We start from the raw sequence: 10,941 nt of genomic DNA on the forward strand, positions 1-10,941 counted from the left end.
TAGTAAGTTTCAAGCAGTGTCAACAGATAACAATCAAGTTATAACATAGTTGTTTGTATTTTTATTTCACTCTTCCTTGGGCATACCACCCTTTATCCAAATATGCACATCTCATCATAATCATAGGAATAGTCTCATAGATTGCTCTCAGATACATCACATAACTACCTTATGGTTTAGTTTAAATCAAGCTCACATATAAGCTTGGAATACATACCTGTTTAACCTTTCGCATTGCGTAATTTTATAAGCAATTCTTATAAAAGAAGTCTTACCCGGACATAATCTCCACACGTAGTCATCGGGTCTTACCCGGTCATAATCTCCACACGTAGTCATCGGGTCTCACCCGGAACATATTCCAAGTTTCATGTACATTTAATTACATGTTACAACATTCACATTAGCCATTCGGCTTTACCACATATGCATATCACACATATATTTTACATTAGCCATTAGGCCTTATCACATATACATACACTTTCACATTCACCACATCGGCCATTAGGCCTCATCACATATACATACACTTTCACATTCACCACATCGGCCATTAGGCCTCATCACATATACATACACTTTCATATTCACCACATCGGCCATTAGGCCTTATCACATATACATACACTTTCACATTCACCACATCGGCCATTAGTCCTCATCACATATACATACACTTTCACATTCATCACATCGGCCATTAGGCCTCATCACATATACATCCACTTTCACATTCATCGCATTGGCCATTCGGCCTTATCACACATATATGTATATCATACATATTTCATATTTTCTTGTACATCAATTTCAGCAATAGCTTATAAGCAACTCAAATAGTTTCATCAAAGTTTACAACAAAATCACATATTCGCTACAAGCAGTTTTTCTGACCAACAGTCACTAAGTTGTTTATAACTGGAGCTACAAAATTCAAAATCAATTGCCGTTAATTTTCCCCGAATGTAGACTCATGTATCTTCAACCCATAAAATTTTCAGAATTTTAGGTTTGGCCAATCAATACCAGATTTTTCTTAAAGTTTCCCCTGCTTCACTGTTTGACTAATCTGACCACTCTTCACTACGAATCAAATTTTTCATTGTACAGAATTCATAATGTGTTCTATTTGACTCCATTTGAAACTAGACTCATTAAGGAGTCTAAGCATATAAATCTTATCTCATAACCATTTTTGTACCAATTATAATGATTTTCCAAAAACAGAACAGGGGATTTCGGAGTCATTCCGACACTGTCCCGCACAACATTAAATATCTCTTTATAGGAAATTTCTTTGCTTCCACGGTCTCTTTTATAAGAAACTAGACCAACTAAGCTTTGATTACATATTTTATTCAGCCTATAATTCCACACCAACAATTTATAGTGATTTTCTAAAATCACCTTACTGCTGCTGTCCAAGCAATTTATTACAATTTGCTCTTAAATTTCCAAGTCCAAACACTTATGAACTTACCATTTGGGTTTAAGACATATCATGGCCACATCATATCTTATCAAATCAACTCATTATGCCCTATTATGATTGAATTTACTCAACGATTTATCGCTAAAACTTACCTCGAAAGTGGTCGACGACTAGATATCCACGGGTATTCGTTTACTTCCTCTTTTCCCTTATCCGACTTTGATCCTCTAGGCTCTTGAGCTAAATCAAACAATTTACTTCCCAATCAAACACCATCACACGGCATCCATATACATTTTAGAACCATTCTTAACATATTTACTACTCAAGTATGTAACTTAACAACTTAACCATTAGTTGTCGAACCACAAACAAAACATATTCATACGTCGATATCTCAAACCTTACCATAACAACCAATATGCAAGATATCACATATACATAACTTAGCCTATGAGAACATATGTATTACATCATAAACACATCTTTTACCAATTACCTCACTTAAGCCAAATTTTTATAATCAATCACAAAGAAAATATACCACAATCACACTTCCAAAATGAGCTACCTCCATGGCCGATTATACTTCATCATTGACATATCTCATTTTGAATCATATAATCAACATTTGTTCAAGACATCAAACCTCTTTAATTTCGGCTATTACTAATATAAACATTCATAAATATTTTCTTAGGAAGACCGATTTCTTTCCATAACACATTCATCATCAATACACCATCACATGCACCATTACAAAGCTTCACTTTTAGCATGCAAATGATATCAACACAATCTTACCTTAGCGAATATCATCTCCATGACATAGTAAGGATTGGAACCATGGCTAGTTAGAACTCAAGCTAACTACTAAAATATACATGAATCTCATGGAAAAACATCAAACTTACCTTAATAGTGACCTAGGATAGCCGAATGCTTCACTCCTTCTTCCCTTTTTCCTTCAAATTTTCGGCCAAAAGATGAATCAAAGGATGAACATTTTTTTTCTTCTTTGTTTTCTTTCTTCCATTCACGGCAAGGGAAGGGGAGCATGGATGAGACCATTTTTTTTCTTTCTTTGCCCATGCTCTTTAATTTATTTTTCCACCCATGATGCACCAACAAAACATGTCTATGACATGTTTTGCCCATCATCCTTTGTCATGGCCACCACTAGCAATTAAAAGGGGAATTTGACATGCAAGTCCTCCTTTTGTTTACATGCACTATTAGATCCTTGTAGATTAGCCTATCACATTTCAAAAGTGTCACACAAGTCCTTTTGACTAAATTCACATGCAATTTACTAAATCGAAGCTTAAGATTTTCGCACATTCATATTCACATATTTTAGACCATAAATATCACATCCAAATAATTTGGTTACTCGGTTTAGCGGTCCCGAAACCGCTTTCCGACTAGGGTCACTTTAGGGCTGTCACACGGTTGGCCAATACATAGCCAAAGCCCATGGAATCGCTCATGGGTCCTCTGATAACCTATCAGTTTCCCTCTTATGAGTGTTCACGCACTCGCAAGACTATTGTAGCCAAACTTCAAGCTTTTCGACATTTTGGCTGTTCAACATTTCGGGATTTTGCCGATCTACTATGTGTGTGCAGTGTATGTACACAGCTGGTACTAAACGTGCTGTGATCTCCTTAGCCACGAACCTACAAATGATATCACTCAATGATTAATCACGCACTTATCAAATACAATCACCAAAAGCCGAAAATCTCACATTTGCCTTACCTTGAATGACAAGCATTAACAGCCCTTCCTTGATCACTAATGACGAGTATTCTTTAAGCCTGCATCAATCATAATCATCAAGAACTAACCAACAAGTGACTCACAATCATCTTAAGTCACTCTTAAAATATCCATGTCCATTCGACCAACCTTAACCAATAAAAGAGGAACACTTACAAAAACCCCAAAACGCCTAAGGAGCAATTCGGCATAGATTTGAAATCTGAGATTCAATACTAATCCCCTACCAAAACCGATTTAGAAAGAGTGAGGGAGAGAAGAAATTGGTACCAGGAAAATTGACTGAAAGAGCAAAGCACTTACACAAGAATCGGGCGAAGTAGACGGAGTAGTAGTGACACAGAGGGTCTTCAACCAAAGAGGAATTTAGCTTTTGAGATTTTTATGGTGAAAGGGGTTATTCGACACAGATAAGAAGAAAAGAAGAAGGAATCGGCTAAAACCATAGGTGAATCAAAAAGGAATTTGACAAGAGAAAGAATGGAAAATCGACAAGCAAGGAATAAGGAATTTGACTTCTGAGCACTTAGAGAGAAAAGTGTTTCGGCAACACAAAGAAAAAAAATGAGGAATTTGACTAAAGGAAGAGAAGCAATTTCGGCACCTATATATACTATAGCCGAATTTACCTATCCCCCAAATTCCCTATTCGGTTCCACTTCTCTGTACCCCTCATCTCCTAACTTTTCTCCCTGATAACTTCTTAATCCCTTCCTTAAATTTCTCTCTGATCACTCCCTTCAAAGTTCACATCCAACACCACTACTAGCCATTTATTGAGTAAAAATAAATCCTTCTTTTGAGCAAGGAGGGATTCGAACCCCAAACCTCCTTGCCATGCATGTGACGCCACCTCTAAGCCCTACACGTGACGCTACTTGCCACTCCAACACAAGGCTCCTTGTGTCCATTTCCTCCTTCATTTATTTAAAACCCAAACTACTTGCCATCAAGGTTCTTTTAATTATTAAACTATAACTTTCTTCACCCCAAAGTTTGAACTCTAAACTTAACCAAGGCCTAATATCACATAAATAACACTTGACTAGGAATATTAAGCACAACTTTTTATCAAAACCATCATAAAAAGAAAGTTCAGGATTTTTGGGGCGTTACAACTCTACCCCCCTAAAATAAATTTCGTCCTCAAAATTTCCAACTATCAGTATAGCTGCATAACACAGACTACCACACCACGCTCCCACTGTGCACTCTAATTCCAAACTAAGTAAATAACACACTCTGGGTAAAGTACACACCAGTATTCGCCTCTGGAGTGTCTCCGTCCTCTCGACGACATGCTGCATAAACCAACATTGGCTGTCTTGCCTCAGCATGAACAGTGCCTCTACCCGGTGCTCTCAACCCAAACCGTTTCCACCCCCGGCCTGACCATGGCCTCGAGGCAGCTATGACCACCCCTCGGTGGCTGTCAATTACCTCTACAAAATACTTGCCTCTGATTCGGTCTTCTGGGACATTCTCTGAGATGATGCACCATGGAACCACAACTCAGACAGGCTCCTGTTTTCCTCCAGCATTCTCCTGCATGACTTTTTCCACAAGTAGCACAAGGCGGCACCCCTAGATTGATATTAGAGGACATAACCAAATCAACAAGAACAACAACCACATTCTTTGTTATCTACCATGACCGAAACCCATATTCATTCACCAAATATCAAAAATTTATCATCAATTTGACATATAAGGACATAACCAAATGTTTCTTGCAACACAAACTCAAAAATTAACACATGGGTCATGTTATGAGCACCAAAACAAACTCAACTTCACAAAAATTCCAAAAGAATCACTTGATATCATACCTTAATTCCCCCCACACAAGATGGCCGAATGCCTTAGTTGTGCTTCCTTCCATTTCTTGGTTAATTTCGGCTTGAGAGAGGTAGGAGGAGAAGATGAACATTTTTTTTTCTTTTCTTTTGTTTTCTTTCTTCCATTCACAGCAATGGAGGGGGGAGAAACAATCTCTCCATTCTTTTCTTTTTTTCCATTTCTTTATTACTAACTTTAGTTTATTGTTTCCTCCCATGATGCACCAACACAACATGTCTATGACATGTTTTGCCCATCATCCTTTGTCCACCCTAATGTCATGGCCGGCCACTACTAGATGGGGGGGAAATTGACATGCAAGTCCCCCCTTTTTCAACATGCACTAATAGGTCCTTATGTTTTGATCTATCACATTTCAAAAGTGTCACACATAAGTCCTATTGACTAAATTCACATGCAATTTACTAAATCGAAGCTTAAAATTTTCACACATTTATTTTAGACAATAAATATCATATTCAAATAATTTAGTGACTCGGTTTAGCGGTCCCTAAACCGCTTTCCTACTAGGGTCACTTTAGGGCTGTCACACCATGTTCTACCTCTAACAAATATAAAGCATAAAAATAATAATAATCCTAATTTGAAATAATAACCATAGGAAAGGCCTTATTACATTCTAGACTGAAATAACTTTAAATACTAGAAATTTTATGTTTAAGAAAACAAGTCCAAGTCGTCTTGCTAGCTGGCCACCTCAAAGTCCCTCCAACCGTCGAACCACCTACTGAGGATCACCTGAGAAAAATAAAAGAGGGGGTGAGTTTTCGAAAACTCTGTGTGTACAACCATCGACAAGTAGAAAAGCACGCAATAGCAAGTCTTTTTGGGCCTGAGCCCAATTCAATTTCAGAACAAATGTAAAGCAATCAAATATGTACGGATCCCACCTATCCAACCGCCACACACCATCTCCATCCCCAGATACACACCATGTAGGGATATAAATATCGACCCACCCATCTGATACACTCCAATGGCAGCCCAGTTGCAGTACTACCTTCATTACAGCAAGCTGCTAATCAAATATTGGGCTTAATAGCCATCGGTGGATCCACGGTTGTCAAGCAACCATGCGATACTCATATACTTTCTCCATTCCATAATTCCCAACCCATATGCAACCTAAACAGAATATCATATGAATGCAGCAGATATATATGTAACATCCATAAATCTTACATTCCACATAGGGGTATTTTAGTCATTTCCGTCCTTAGGGGCATTTTCGATAATTTCTCTTTATTAGGGGTTCATTACTTACCTTGGCCCGTTAACAAGTCCTCACTGGCTAAAGTGACCAGATACCATGCACCAGGTAGGATTCTAGAGAAAAGGAGGTGAGTCATTAAGACTGCTTAAGTACCAAGCCCTCCCTAGATCCAATGTTAGACATGCATATACCCATTGCCACACCTTAACCTTATGACTCATCCACGGTTGCAATTAATTAATTATTTAAGTTTTATGCCTGGTTGAGTAGTTACCAAAAAATGGGTCCAGAACCCCTTACTAAACACTAACAAATCCATACTTTTTCATTTATTCATTTCGCCCCTTTAGGCCCAATCTCATTCATATGGCCCATTAGGCCTAAATCACTTTCATATGAACCATCGGCCCCAATCACATTCATATGACCCTTCAGCCCCAATCACATTCATAGTCATGCAATCATACAATTTTTCATCACTTAGTATCAAATTACCAATTTTGCCTACTATGGGACCTACAGCCCATCGGGCCCATTTAGCCCATTTTGGCCCGATTAGGCAAAACACAACCCAAGCCCATGGAATCGCTCATAGGGCCTCTGATAACCTATCAGTTTCCCCCTTATGAGTGTTCGCGCACTTGCAAGACTATTTGATGCAATCTCGGTCGCATCATGTTTCGATACATCTCGACGACATCGAGATTGGCCTAAACTCGAGGGGCCCAAATGCAAAATGAGACCTTTAAATTCATTTATGCTGTTGGAATAAATACTTGATTTATTTTAGTTACTTTAGTCTTTAATTATGTCTTATTTATTAAATACATATTTTAATTATGACATGCATTATGTGTTCGCATTTAATAAAGTCATACATTATGTGACTCGATGTTAGTTTAAGTCACTTCATTAAATTAAGTCTTGCATTAAGTAACTCATTTGTTCATTTAGTTTGCATTTTAAACCATGCATTTAAGCATCTTAGTTTAATAAATGAGTTGCTGGACATTTATTCAACTCATCTTAGTTTAATTAATAAGTGTTTTTGTTGAACTTTATTTAATAGTTGCTTCTTTAAATAATCTAGTTACTAGGATAATTTATTGATGCATGAATTTAAGTTCATTTAACAATGCTTCTCTTAATTAAACTAGTTGCCGAAATAAATGATGCATAAGTGTTAGTTCATTTATTTAAGTTAGTTGTTAATTTGTTTTAAGCTTAATAAATGAATAAATGTAACGGTTACATGTGTTAATTGCAGGTGACTTTTTAGCTCCCATCTATTATTATTAAAGGCTGTTATGCATTCAATAAGGTGACTTTTCAAGAGATTTCAGTTCCAAAAGAGAGGGCTGTTACAAAGAGGCTTTAAATATCATTAAGAAGTTGTTTCTATCAATTAAAGGAGAGCACTATTCTTCTTTCAATTGGGTAGCAACTTTGTTTCATCTTCCATAACCATTTGCTTCATGAGTAATCACTACATGCATTCAATTCTCCATCAAAGAAGCTGGTGTCTTTTCGGTTGCTCATGGAGACTTCAAAAGACTTTGAAAGCAACTTAATTGAAGAAGTAAATCACACTGAAGGCTGGAGTTACTTGGAATAGAATTTCTATAGTTGTGACTTTTCATTAGTCCTCATTATTAGCTTCATTAAAAGTGACCTTTTAGCTAGCTTTCCTTTTGACACTATAAATTCATGTAACCAGCCTTTTGAAGAAACACTTTAACACTTTTTGGAATATTTTTGTTAATGATATTCTGCCAAATTTGTGAGGCAACTTTTCTCTGTTTTCATTCAAAGATTTGTTGGCTACCTAGTGTTCTAGTTGTGTCATCCATTTTCTTTGTTGAAAACCGAACTTATCACTACCCGTAGTGTGGCGTTCAAACATACCAAGGTTCCTACTGTGCTAAGTAGCGGGTCGAGGTTCTCATATTCTCCATTCGACCACCTTAAAAACTTATAAACATTTGGGTCAATATTTTCTAATATTGGCTCGTGTTTGTTTTTGAGAACATTTTCATTTCCATTCCATTCCATCTTTTCGTTTCATTATAACCAAACCTACAAAATCTTTATATCCATAAACCCATCTACATAAACTTCATATCCATAAACCCATCTTTGAATCCTTTTACATAGCTTCCGCCATTATTTACGTTAAAACATCCTTTTGAACAAATCAAATGCTACTTCTTCGTAGACGATCGGGCAAACTCACATACGACTCGACTCACCTCGAGGCGGATCGTATCACTATTGTAGCCAAACTTCCAGCATTCTGGCATTTTGACTTTTCGGCATTTTGCGATTTTACCGATCTACTGTGTGTTTGTAGTGTATGTACATAGCTGGTACTAAACGAGCTACGATCTCCATAGCCACGAACCTACAAATGATATCACTCAATGATTAATAACACACTTATCAAATACGATCACCAAAAGCCAAAAATCTCACCTTTGCCTTACCTTGAACGACAAGCCTTAACAACCCTTCCTTGATCACTAATCACGAGTATTCCTTAAGCCTGCATCAATCTTAATCATTAAGAACTAACCAACAAGTGGCTTGCAATCATCTTAAGTCACTCTTAAAACATCCATGACCATTCGACCAACCTTAACCAATAAAAGAGGAACACTTACCCAAACCCCAAAATGTCTAAGGAGCAATTTGGCATAGATCAGAAATCCGAGATTCGATACTAATCCCCTACCAAAACCAATTTAGAAAGTGTGAGGGAGAGAAGAAAATGATACAGGAAAATTGACTGAAAGAGCAAAGCACTTACACAAGAATCTGGCGAAGTAGACAGAGTAGTGGTGATACAGAGGGTCTTCAACCAAAGAGGTATTTGGCTTTTGAGATTTGTATGGTGAAAGGGGTTATTCGGCACAAATAAGAAGAAGAGAAGAAGGAATCGGCTAAAACCAAAGGTGAATCAAAAGAGAATTTGAGAAGAGAAAGAATGGAAAATCGGCAGGCAAGGAATAAGGAATTCGACTTCTGAGCACTTAGAGAGAAAAGTGTTTCAGCAACACAAAAAAAATGAGGAATTCGACTAAAGGAAGAGAAGCAATTTCGGCACCTATATATACTATAGCTGATTTACCTATCCCCCAAATTCCCTATTTGGCTCCACTTCTCTGCACCCCTCATCTCCTAACTTTTCTCCCTGATAACTCCTTAATCCCTTCCTTAAGTTTCTCCTCTGAACACTCCCTTTAGAGTTCACGTCCAATGCCACTACTAGTCATTTATTGAGCAAAAATAAATCTTTCTTTTGAGCAAGGAGGGATTCGAACCCCAAACCTCCTTGCCATGCATGTGACGCCACCTCTGAGCCCCATATGTGACGCTACTTGCCACTCCAACATAAGGCTCCTTGTGTCCAATTCCTCCTTCATTTATTTAAAACCCAAACTACTTGCCATCAAGGTTCTTTTAATTATTAAACTATAACTTCCTTCACCCCAAAGTTTGAACTCTAAACTTAACCAAGGCCTAATATCACATAAATAACACTTGACTAGGAATATTAAGCACACCTTTTATCAAAACCATCATAAAAAGAAAGTTTGAGATTTTTGGGGCGTTACATTTTCTTTGTTACCCAATCCTAGCCGAATTTTACTTGTACTCATAATAGCCCATATTTTTCATAAAAATCAAATTTTATCACTTATTTTACACCTTTTACAAAATGGTCATTTTCAGATGTTTTCATGGAAAATCACTTTGTAAAAGATGTTTATCGCATACCAAACTTTCATATTCCTCCATTAAACATTAAAATACATGCATTTCATACATAGGTTTTAAACATAAACCTACTTTAAAATGAGGGTAGAAATAGGTAAATCAAGCTACGAGGATTTGAAAAATGTAAAGAACATTAAAAAAGGGGCTAATGAGCACTTACTATTGAGCTTGAAAATGTCAAAAACACTAGCTATGGAGAGCTTAGAAATTTCGGCAGCCACATGAAGAAGATGAGCCAATTTTTTTACCTTGGTTTTCCCTTTTTATTCTTTTAATTGCCAAATGACTAAACTGCCCCTAAGGCCTTTTTTTCAAATTTTCCTATGCATGTCCTTTTTGTCTAAAATTATAAAAATTGGTCAAATTGCTAGTTAGGACCTTCTAATTTATAATCTAAAGCAATTTCATGCTGAAAGCTTCTAGTACTCATATTTTGCAACTTGTTCAATTTGGTCCTTAAAGTTCAATTGGACATTTTATGCATAAAATTTCTTTATGAAATTTTCGCACAAGCATGAATACATATCATGGACCTTATAATAATCATAAAATAATTATTTCTATCTTGGATTTGTGATTTCAAAACCACTGTTCCGACTAGACCCTAATTCGGGATGTTATAGTGGCGATGATCTTAGACAACACGATAGAAGTGGAGAAATCGAAAAAAGATAGAGGGATGCCTTGGTGGGTTAAGTTTAGATCATTTAGAGGAGATAATAGGATTGAAGAATTTTATACTTTGCCTTTTAATCTTAATAGGTTTTTTCCACCAACCTAAATTTCCCAAAATTAGGCTTGGTAATTGTATATATTTTACCTGTATTTCCTTTGATAAATATAAGTAGTAGGAGACGACAATTTGTGTAATTTT

The sequence above is a fragment of the Gossypium arboreum genome, chromosome 2, assembly GCF_025698485.1.
Source record: "Gossypium arboreum isolate Shixiya-1 chromosome 2, ASM2569848v2, whole genome shotgun sequence".
Taxonomy (NCBI): domain Eukaryota; kingdom Viridiplantae; phylum Streptophyta; class Magnoliopsida; order Malvales; family Malvaceae; genus Gossypium; species Gossypium arboreum.